This window comes from Pelobates fuscus, chromosome 1 (assembly GCF_036172605.1).
Source record: "Pelobates fuscus isolate aPelFus1 chromosome 1, aPelFus1.pri, whole genome shotgun sequence".
NCBI lineage: Eukaryota > Metazoa > Chordata > Amphibia > Anura > Pelobatidae > Pelobates > Pelobates fuscus.
The window spans coordinates 213,298,166-213,310,344 of record NC_086317.1 but is presented as its reverse complement, the minus strand read 5'-3'; the positions used below and the strand labels follow the sequence as shown (position 1 = coordinate 213,310,344).

General features: G+C 40.2%; 1 protein-coding gene across 2 annotated transcripts in view; it reads right to left on the bottom strand.

The window, feature by feature from the left end:
- The window catches only part of THRAP3 (thyroid hormone receptor associated protein 3), a 57,047-nt gene extending 52,270 nt beyond the window's left edge, over nucleotides 1–4,777 (bottom strand). For both annotated transcript variants that reach the window (XM_063454472.1, XM_063454507.1), the window contains exon 1: nucleotides 4,716–4,777. The gene's annotated coding sequence lies outside the window, so the exon portion shown is untranslated. The remainder of the gene's footprint in view (nucleotides 1–4,715) is intronic.
- Between the last annotated feature and the right edge of the window lie 7,402 nt (nucleotides 4,778–12,179).

Genomic DNA, 12,179 nt, shown 5'->3' with positions numbered 1-12,179 from the left:
TAACTAAGAAAGGAAAACCCAAAATTATTTTTTTTTATTTTAAATAATTTTTATGCCATATGGTATGCCATAGTTTATCTTTACATATATACCAGTATATGGTAGCAAAAATAGTCAAGATCAAGCATGTCAACCTTGCGGCCCGCAGGCGGTCCACAATGGACATTTTGCGAGCCGCGAGTACATATTTAGTGTTAAAGCAGAGTAGGCACCTGCTTCCTCTACATTGCAGGTGCCTACTCTGCTAAAACTTACCCGGCTGGGAGGAGAGGTCACTGGAGGAGCTTAGTATTCATGCTCCTCACTGCTCCCTCGCGCGCACCATCTGTAGTGATGCCAGAATATGATGTCATATTCCGGCACCACTAAACTGCGCGTGTGAGGGAGCATTGAACAGCAGGAAGGAGATCTCCAGATAGAAGATCCCACTGGACCCCAGGGACAAATACAATGATGTGTGTTCAAGAATGTGTCAGTGTGCGCGCGTGTGCGTGTCAGTGTTGCGATGCCCGCAGCTGGACAGTGGAGGACCTGGAGGTGCACTGAGCCACGCAATGCCACGCCCCGTTCCAACGTGCTCCACCTTCACAGGATTTCAAGAAGTAGAGGGAAGATCCGCTTTGGCACAGGGTGCGGACGGCGCCATTTGGGGGTATAACAGAGGCCGGACTCGCATACTGGCAGCGGCAATGTGAGTGGAGTATGCTTGCTGGCTGGGATTTAGTAGAGGGGGGACTTGGATTTGGTATATGGGGGAGGTGGGGAATGGGATTTAATAGAAAGGGTGACTGGGATTTAGTAGAGGGGGTGTTGTGGTTTAGTAGAGGGGGATGCTGGTGTTTTGTTTTATTTGATACGGTACTTTACAAAATAACCCTACTCTTCTTTTTTTTTTTTTGGCGGACCACATAAACTTAACCCTTGTTTATTTGGGCCCATGCTAGACTTTGAGTTTGACATGCTTGGTCAAGATAGTTCCCTTAAAAATGTACTACATTTTGCACAAGTGCACATATCCCTCTGAAGCAGAATAGAACGTTCGTTTGGAAATGGTTAAGACTCTATTTTATGGTAAACGACTAAACACAAAGTGCAGGTATTGCGCAGATGCCTTGTCTGACATCAATTCACACAGGAAAGCTGAAAACATTTATATAGCCAGATCAAGAATAAAACAGATTTTTTTTTCTAGCACATTCTTTCAGTCCATTTATTATGAAACACAAACATAATTTCCTTTGCTGTATTATTTATTTAGAAAGTCATATGCCACACATTTGGCAAACATTTTAAAAATGTATATGTGATCACTTCCACAGCTTCGTTTAGCCAAACATATATAGCACATATACACACACATACAGCAGCATAAATTTAGCAGGAAAGACCACATGGAGATTTCTTGAAAATGTAACACATTAACTCAGGGGTAGGCAACCTACGGCACTAGTGCCATGCACGGCACTCGAGGTGCCTTTGCACGGCACTCAAGGCTGCTAGAGCCAAACAGGCTCTGGCCTATCAGGAGTCCCAGTAAAACTTCAGATATCTGCTAATCCGAAAAGGTGGTGAAGGACAATCCTCAATTTATGCATTGCAGCACGTAGAGGAAGTGATCTCAGATCACTTCCTCCCAGCTCTTGTGAATGGGAATCCACACAGTAGTAGAGCAGCACGCAGTTGCAGCTCCTGTCTTTGACATTTACCTGGCCGGCCTGGTCCCCACTGGAACCCAGGGAAGTCGCCCACACTGCTAGATATACAGGGAGTGCAGAATTATTAGGCAAATGAGTATTTTGACCACATCATCCTCTTTATGCATGTTGTCTTACTCCAAGCTGCATAGGCTCGAAAGCCTACTACCAATTAAGCATATTAGGTGATGTGCATCTCTGTAATGAGAAGGGGTGTGGTCTAATGACATCAACACCCTATATCAGGTGTGCATAATTATTAGGCAACTTCCTTTCCTTTGGCAAAATGGGTCAAAAGAAGGACTTGACAGGCTCAGAAAAGTCAAAAATAGTGAGATATCTTGCAGAGGGATGCAGCACTCTTAAAATTGCAAAGCTTCTGAAGCGTGATCATCGAACAATCAAGCGTTTCATTCAAAATAGTCAACAGGGTCGCAAGAAGCGTGTGGAAAAACCAAGGCGCAAAATAACTGCCCATGAACTGAGAAAAGTCAAGCGTGCAGCTGCCAAGATGCCACTTGCCACCAGTTTGGCCATATTTCAGAGCTGCAACATCACTGGAGTGCCCAAAAGCACAAGGTGTGCAATACTCAGAGACATGGCCAAGGTAAGAAAGGCTGAAAGACGACCACCACTGAACAAGACACACAAGCTGAAACGTCAAGACTGGGCCAAGAAATATCTCAAGACTGATTTTTCTAAGGTTTTATGGACTGATGAAATGAGAGTGAGTCTTGATGGGCCAGATGGATGGGCCCGTGGCTGGATTGGTAAAGGGCAGAGAGCTCCAGTCCGACTCAGACGCCAGCAAGGTGGAGGTGGAGTACTGGTTTGGGCTGGTATCATCAAAGATGAGCTTGTGGGGCCTTTTCGGGTTGAGGATGGAGTCAAGCTCAACTCCCAGTCCTACTGCCAGTTTCTGGAAGACACCTTCTTCAAGCAGTGGTACAGGAAGAAGTCTGCATCCTTCAAGAAAAACATGATTTTCATGCAGGACAATGCTCCATCACACGCGTCCAAGTACTCCACAGCGTGGCTGGCAAAAAAAGGGTATAAAAGAAGAAAATCTAATGACATGGCCTCCTTGTTCACCTGATCTGAACCCCATTGAGAACCTGTGGTCCATCATCAAATGTTAGATTTACAAGGAGGGAAAACAGTACACCTCTCTGAACAGTGTCTGTGAGGCTGTGGTTGCTTCTGCACGCAATGTTGATAGTGAACAGATCAAAACACTGACAGAATCCATGGATGGCAGGCTTTTGAGTGTCCTTGCAAAGAAAGGTGGCTATATTGGTCACTGATTTGTTTTTGTTTTGGAATGTCAGAAATGTATATTTGTGAATGTTGAGGTGTTATATTGGTTTCACTGGTAAAAATAAATAATTGAAATGGGTATATATTTGTTTTTTGTTAAGTTGCCTAATAATTATGCACAGTAATAGTCACCTGCACACACAGATATCCCCCTAAAATAGCTATAACTAAAAACAAACTAAAAACTACTTCCAAAAATATTCAGCTTTGATATTAATGAGTTTTTTGGGTTCATTGAGAACATGGTTGTTGTTCAATAATAAAATGAATCCTCAAATATACAACTTGCCTAATAAATCTGCACTCCCTGTACACAGAAATACAGAATAACCCTTCCCACCATACAAATAATATGGACAGCCCACACACAAACATACACACAATCCGAACAAACGCAACACCACTAACAATCCAAATACATGAACACAACCCCACATGCAGCCTCTCACATGCAATACCCCAAACAGCCCCCACACACTACCAAACACACAATTCCACAAGCAGCCCCCATACACAGCTTACATTCATATGTATCATACACAATACCATAAACTACTCATGATCATATACAATATAATAGCTCATATACGCAGGGCCGTCTTTAACACGGGGCAACTGCACCGTGAGCCCCGCTGGCCTGAACTATTTCTCACCCCCCCCGGCCGGTAATCCGCACCCTAAGGAGGCCCACCCGGTGGGTTTCTGTCAGCAGGGGTCTGGTCACGCGCTGAGGCGCTTTAACAGCGCGAGTGGGCCCCTTGCTTTTCGGCAGCAGGCTGGGAGGAAGGGACGGCCGTGCATCACTTCCTCCCACAAAGAGAGGAGCGTGCGAGAAAGAAGAGTAGGCAGAGTGGAGGGGGGCTTGAGGAGAGAGCCAGACCCCAACTCCCAACACCTTCAGCCACCAGCAGGAAAGGTAGGAAACTGGAGGGTGGGTTTTTAAAGTGTAAATTTTGTGTGTGTTAGTATGCTTGTGTGTGTGTGTGTGTGTGTCAGTATGTCTGTCTGTGTCTCTGTCAGTATATCTGTGTGTATGTGTGTGTGTGTGTGTCAGCATGTCTGTGTGTGTCAGCGTTGGGGTGGAGGACGTGATTGCACGCCTGGGGATGGGGGACAAGGTCCAGGGGGCCCCAAGCAAATTATTTGCCCAGGTCCAGTCAATATTAAAGACGGCCCTGCATATACAAAGATACAAAGCAATTACAGTAAAAATAACAAGCAGAATACGGCAGCACACGCACCTCAATTAAAAAAAAAAAATAGGACCGCACGCTTCGGGACATCACAATCCTATATCGGCACAGTGCTGCTAAAAGGTTGCCTACCCCTGCATTAACCCATTAAGGACAGAGGCAATTGTATACAATCTGATAAAAAAAAAAAAACTAGAATTTGACTATATGTTTGTTCAATTATAATTTACCTATATTAAGTGCACCCACACTCATTGAATATCATTTTGTTCAGGAGAAATATGGCTTTCATTTCACATCACATATTGATACATGAAACAATTTTAAAGGAATACAAAAAGAAGAAGTGTGAAATATTTCTATGTGGCATTTTAAGTGTGAATTTCATAATACCGTTAGTATTCACTGCAATAAAATACACATTTATGTTCAGCAATGTCTCACAAGTAAAACAGTACACCCTATGTACAAGTTTTTGGGGGGTTTCACTTTAACAACATTACTAACTTACCTAGCGAATGTCTTGGGGCACAGTCATTCGTTCAACCCAAATTATATTAATTCCGATACACCCTGAGAAGAAAGAAAACACAAATTAGTTTTTCCACCCCACTGTACGACTTCTAAAATTAAACTGTACAACATAATGGTATATGAGAAGATAATTGATCACCTAATGGTGCCTTAATGTTATTTCTATAAACATCATAACCACCACAGCCCACGCTAGTGATTATAATGCTAGCAGTACCCTGGTGCTATTAACGATAATGAGGCAAACTGTTTTGCAACGGTTTTCCCTTTAACCTGTGTCAAAGGAAACCACGTCTCCACTCAAGCAGGCTTAAGGGCATCTGGAATCTGCAGAAGACGAATGCCGGGCCTAATTCTTCATTGACTGACAGCTCAGACCTGATGCACATGCTCAGCGAGTGCAGCGCACGCATCCAATGCTTCTCATAGGAAAACTTTGAATTCAATGTTTTCCTATCAGCTGTAATGCCAAGTGACTGAGTTTTGCCATGAGGTGCCATATTGAACTTCCAGTGACCAGTATGAGAGAGTGATAACACCTAATTTAACACATCTGTTCCCCATTCACACCTGAGAACTTGTAACACTTACTAGTTTTCCCTTCTCAGTGAGTGCATTAGTAATTTAAATTAAAACCAGCATAGGCACCTGGGTTTCTGTTCTTTCAGTTCCTCCCAGTTGCTTACATTAGGACTACTTCTAACAAATAGGTCACATTTAGGAGGTTTGTGTGGTGGCATTTAGGTAAATTTATAATTGCAATAATGCATGTTCCCAAAACATTTTTATTATCCATAACAGGACGGGTGTGTTTTTCAAACAGGAGTTTGTCTTGCATTAGTCTAACCTTGTTTCTTCAATAGGTTTGGTTATCATGACCTTAATAAGCTATTGTTCTTGGGCAACACTGCACAGAATGTATGAGGGTCATCAAGACATTTTATGAGAAATCCAAATCCCATTGTTTGCATCTCTGCTAGAAAAGAATGCATTCCAATTGCATTACTCCAAAATAGAACAGGTCAACATGTACTGTGAAATGACATGGCTTCAACTACACTATTTTTTTGCATCAACATTAGCTTCAAAATTTATTAAAATTATAAAACACGGACAACAAGATTGTTGGGGTGCTCGTAATAAGGGGAGTAAAATCACGTTTTTAAACAGTGGGCAGGGTACCTAAACAGCAGTTTTAGAACTTTAGTATCAGGAATAAATGGTTGTATTCCTGACACTATAGTATTCCTTTGAAAATTTCCCTTCCCTCCAATAATTTGGATGCTCTTTGGCTAGTTGTGTTTACTGCTATGACTGAGACAATCAGTTTACGGCTCTTGCCTCGCGGCCACGTCTCTTAGCTTAATATACATCTATCTAACCAAGTGTGGGTTATTTATTTATTTATTTTTGTAAATAAAACCGTCTCAATAACTGTTTCATAGAAAAGCACTGAATCAAATTATGCTGTGCATAAGGTCACCGAAAGTAAATGACTTTAAAGGGTTAAAGGAATTTAAGCACCATCACAGTGGGCTGAGGTAGTTATGGTGCCAGGAGTATCCTGGCTACCACCCAGAGTAAGTAGTCAAACTTTTTTAGAACAGAAAACTACTCATGTTGACTGTGTTGGAATTTCACTGAAAATCCAACGCAGTCAAGCGATACACTGATACAAAGTAGGCACTACTTTGTGTCATTATTTCTCCTACAAATGACACTTCCAGACACCTCCTTCTAGAAGTGTCAATCCCATAGCCATCATCAGTGACGGCTGCAGGGCATTAGCTTTATCTATGAAAGATCCCGCAATCTCATCACAGTAGTGATGTCAGCTTTTGGCGCTGAAGAACCAGGAGCAGAAGAGGACCCGCCGGAAGAAGATGGTGGGGTCTGTGAGGGACAGGTTCAGGAAAGAAGAACTCCCCTTTGCCTGCCCACCCTCCAGCAGCAATGTCCCCAGACTGTATCAGTGCCTCTAAGTTTCTGCCACTGAGCTAAACCCAGTTGGATAAGAATACTCAGCTGATGCTCACAATTAATTACTGTGGCACTCCATACATAAATTTAGCTAAGTGAAGCGAACTGGAATCTTGCAGTTTCCAAAAGCAAGGAAGGCCACTTGGGGTACCAAGCGTTGCCAAGATAAATTGTCAAACTGTTTTTAACTTAAAAGGTTTGACTTATTACTCGAAGAGGGCAACTGAGGACTCCTGGGACCATAACCAGTAAAACAGGCTGTAGTGGTTATGATCAATGGAGTGCTCCTTGTGGAAGTTCTTTGAGTAGCTGATAGCCATAAGAGGCATTGTTATAGGAACACTATAGTCACAAAAAACAAGTTTAGCTCAACCCCTTCAAGTATAAGTTTAATGGTGATTTGGAGAGTTACAGGGTCAAACATAAGATTTGCCAATTTCTATTTTTGTAAACTGCTATTTGCCAGATTGGCTATGTCGCCTTTGAGACGGTACGGCAGCCCAGAAATGAAAATTAACCCTACCATGATATACCATTTGAAAAAGTAGACAACCCAGGGTATTCAAAATGGGGTATGTCCAGTCTTTGGTAGTAGCCACTAAGTAACGCTGCCTCAGGTAAGTGACCTGAAGGGGTTTTCTCACCCATTCAGCAACTGGGGGGTGGGAGGGAGAGAGAACCTACAGTGCCAGGAAAATTGATTTTCTTGGCACTGGAGTTTTCCTTTAAACTCCTTTACTGTGTTAACCTCTACCACTTCAGCTGGAAGGCTATTCCATGCATCCACTACCCTCTCAGTAAAGTAATACTTCCGGATATTATTTTTAAATATCGTCGCTGCTTCCTCCTCCGCGCCACTCCTCCTACTGACTCCATTGGCCGGTGACCAGGACTGATACCGCCCACCGGGGAGACCTAATGTGCGGCAATGCCGTGCATGCGCAGTAGCGCTCCCCATAGGAAAGCATTGAAAAAGATTTTCAATGCTTTCCTATGGGGAAATGAGCGACGCTGGAGGTCCTCACACAGCATCAGGACGTCCAGCGACGCTCTAGCAAAGAAAATCTTTGCTATAAATCAGGGAGTTCCCTCTAGTGGCTGTCTAGTAGATGTATTAGCAGTAGACAGCCACTAGAGGTGGAGTTAACCCTGCAAGGTAATTATTGCAGTTTATAAAACAACTGCAATAATTACACTTGCAGGGTTAAGAGTAGTGGGAGTTGGCACCCAGACCACTCCAATGGGCAGAAGTGGTCTGGGTGCCTGGAGTGTCCCTTTAAGCATGCATGGGATTGGCATAAGGCTATCCTAACTATAAGATAAGGCCAGGGACTAATGAAAGTATTTAGAAAATTGGGCAGGCTAGATGTGCCGAATGGTTCTTATCTGCCATCACATTCTATGTTTCTATTGTGCCCCTGTAGCCTCACTGCTCAATTATCAACCATTTAGGAATGGAATCACTTTGTTTATGCAGCCCTAGTCACACCTCCCTGCATGTGATTTACACAGCCATATTAAACACTTCCTGTAAAGTCATCTAATGTTTATACTTGCTTTATTGTAAATTATGTTTAATTTAGAAACTCGTATCTCCTGCTCTGTTAATAGCTTGCAAGACATGTAACCAAAGTTTGCTTTACAAAGTAGGAGATAACTTTAACCCCTTAAGGACTGGACTTTTTTTGCGATGTTGTACATTTGCGACCAGGCATCTTTTTACACTTTTGTGGTGTTTGTGTTTAGCTGTAATTTTCCGCTCTCTCATTTACTGTTCATATACAAATTATATATTGTTTTTTTCAGGACAAAAGGGGCTTTCTTTACATACCATTATTTATATAATCTCATGTAATTTAATTTTTAAAAAATGAAAAAATATGATGAAAAATTTAAAAAAAATACATGTTTTTTGACTTTTATGTGAAAAATCTTTTATTCATCTACAAAAGCGAATGAAAAAAACTGCTAAATAGATTCAAAATTTTGTCCTGAGTTTAAAAATACCCAGTGTTTACATGCTTTTTGCTATTTTTTTGCATGTTATAGGGCTATAAGTACAAGTAGGATATTGCGGTTTCAAAACATATATTTTTAAAATGTATCAATAGTGACATTGTAACACTATTATCTGTCATAAATCGCTGAATAACACCCCACATGTACATATTTTTTTTAAAGTAGACAACCCAGGGTATTCAATATGGGGTATGTCCAGACTTTTTTAGTAGCCACTTAGTCGCAAACACTGGCCAAAGTTAGCGTTCATATTTGTTTGTGTGTGAAAAAAGTAAAAAACTAAATTGAACGCTAATTTTGGCCAGTGTTTGTGACCAAGTGGTTACTAAAAAAGACTGGTCATACCCCATTTGCAATACCTTGGGTTGTCTTCTTTCGCAAATGGTATGCCATCATGGGGGTAATTCTCATTCCTGGGCTACCATACGCTCTCAAAGGCAACGTAACCAACCTGGTCATTTTCAATGTAAAAATATTTGACCCATATATTTGACCCTGTAACTTTCAAAAACGCTATAAAACCTGTACATGGGGGGTACTGTTATACTCAGGAGACTTTGCTGAACACAAATATTAGTGTTTCAAAACTGGAAAATGTATCACAACAATTATATCATCAGTAAACGTGCTGTTTATGTGTGAAAAATGCAAAAGTCACTTTCACTGACAATATCATCGCTGTGATACGTTTTACTGTTTTGAATCACTAATATTTGTGTTCAGCAAAGTCTCCCGAGTAAAACAGTACCCCCCATGTACAGGTTTTAGGGTGTCGTAGAACGTTACAGGGTAAAATACAGTGCTAGCAAATTAAATTCTCTAGACTTTTGGCCTGGGTTGGCAGGCAGGTCCCTTAAATTGCAATCAATAAAATAACTTAATTATGTAAAAATATTACATAAATATGCACGTAGAATTTAAATATATATGCATATTTATATATTTGAAGTCTACGTGTATATTTATATAATTATTTATGTCATTTTGTATATGGACATATGAATAGTTTGTATTCTTTTTATTTATTTATATATACATAGATATATATACAATTTCATTCTAAGTGTATTTTGATATAAATATATATATATTAATATCAAAATACAGTTAGAATAACATTTCGTATAGATATATTTTTTTTTTAATTTTTATTATTATTTTTAATTTTTTAAATTTAATTTAAATTATTTATTATTCGTATTTTATAATAATATATATATACAATATATATATAGTTATTATATATATTATATATATACGTGTGTAAATTAATTATAAGTGTATTTTTATATTAATATATGTACATATTAATATAAAAATACACTTAGCATGACATTATATATATATGATATATAGACATATATTATATAGGTATAATATATGTCTATATATCATATATATACACATATATAATAATATTTTTTTTTTATTCACTATAACTTTCATTTTTTTTGGATTTTACACTGGCAGGGAGACTGCCTGTCAGCACAGACAGTCCCCCTGCAGGCAGAGTCTAGGACACCTATTGTGAACATGTGGTCGCCCTGTTGGGCGATCACATGGCCCCAGGGGTCCTAATCCGCCATGGGGAGACTGTCTGGGCTGCAGGCAGTCTCCCCACAACGGGAGCAACGCCGATTGCCGCCGGGGGAACGACGGCGATCGGGTAAGTACCTCTTAAATTTAGGACGGTTCAGGACCGTCGTCGGTCGGCAACGCAAAAATGCCGATGACGGTCCTGAACCGTCCCGCGTCCTTAAGGGGTTAAGTTACATCTGATTAAAAATTAAACCATTGTTTTTCATGAAGGCTGTGTTGGAGAAGGTGTGGCTAGGGCTGCATGGACAGAATGAAAAGTGATTTAACTCTTTAATGGCAGTGAATTGAGCAGTGAGACTACAGGGACATGATCTATACACAAAAACTGCTTCATTAAGTTAAACTTGTTTTGGTTACTATAGTGTCCCTTATGCAGCCCTAGCCACAAACTCCCAGATTTGATTGACACAGTCTGCATGAAAACCAAATAGTTCCTTTTTCAACCAGATTTAAAACACTTTCAAACTTTTTTTTTATCCTGCTCTGTAAATTGAACTTTGATTACACACAATATGCTCCTGTAGTGTCTAGCAAACCAATAACAGAGTAGGAGATAAGAAAATTTAAATTAAACAGATTTTGCAATAATGCAAGTGTAATAATTCCATCTCTTTACAAGATGTCTTTAGGAAGCCTGTGTAAGTAAAATGCAGGGAGGTGTGACTAAAGCCTCACGAACAAAGTGATTTAACTCCTAAAAGGCAGAGAGAATTAAGGACATGATTTATACATCCAAACTGGTTCTTAAGCTATAGTTGTTTTGGTGCCTAGAGTGTTCCTTTAAGCAAAGTAGTATGTTTTAAAAGGGGCAACGTCTATCCACCAAAAACACTACATTAAAGGGGACACTATAGTCACCAAAACAACTTTAGCTTAATGAAACAGTTTTGGTGTATAGAACATGCCCCTGCAGCCTCACTGCTCAATTCTCTGCCATTTAGGAGTTAAATCCCTTTGTTTATGAACCTAGTCACACCTCCCTGCATGTGACTTGCACAGCCTTCCTAAACACTTCCTGTAAAAAGAGTCATGTTAAGTTTATCCTTTATTGCAAGTTCGGTTTAATTTAGATTTTCTTATCCCCTGCTATGTTAATAGCCTGCTAAACACGGCAATAGCCTCCTGTATGTGATTCAAGTTCAATTTACAGTGCAAGAGAAAATTGTTTAAGGTAAGTTACATCTGATTGAAAGTGAAACCAGTTTTTTTTTCATGCAAGCTGTGTGAATCATAGCCAGGGAAGGTGTGGCTAGGGCTGCATAAACAGAAACAAAGTGATTTAACTCTTAATTGAGCAGTGAAATTGCAGGGGAATGATCTATACACTAAAACTGCTTTATTTAGCTAAAGTAATTTAGGTGACTATAGTGTTCCTTTAATATGGCTTCAGAACTTCGCATGTGTCTTTCAGTCTCCTGGTTTATCATGTCTCCACAACCCCTTGATGGCCTTACTTTCCCATAACACACACACACACACGAAAACATATAAAAGCTCATATTATTTAGCAGGGTGTTGTGTCTCTAAAGAGTATGTGCATATATGAACTGTAATGAAAAGAATGAAGAGGGAATTACAAAATGTATATTTAAAAAAAAATAATAATAATACAACCCAGCTGGAAGTAGAGTTTACATGGAGAGTCTGTCCATCTCAGATATAAACCGGTTTGTGTTAATACTAATAATATTATTATACTCTGTGCGGCGAATTACAGCCATTATATTATATTATTATAATATTATAATAAACTGTTGCTAGCTGCACGGAGGACGCTCCAGCTTCCGCCAAACTCCCTCCCAGGCTGAGCCCAGCCAGCAGGCCCCGAGCACGGCGGGAAAAC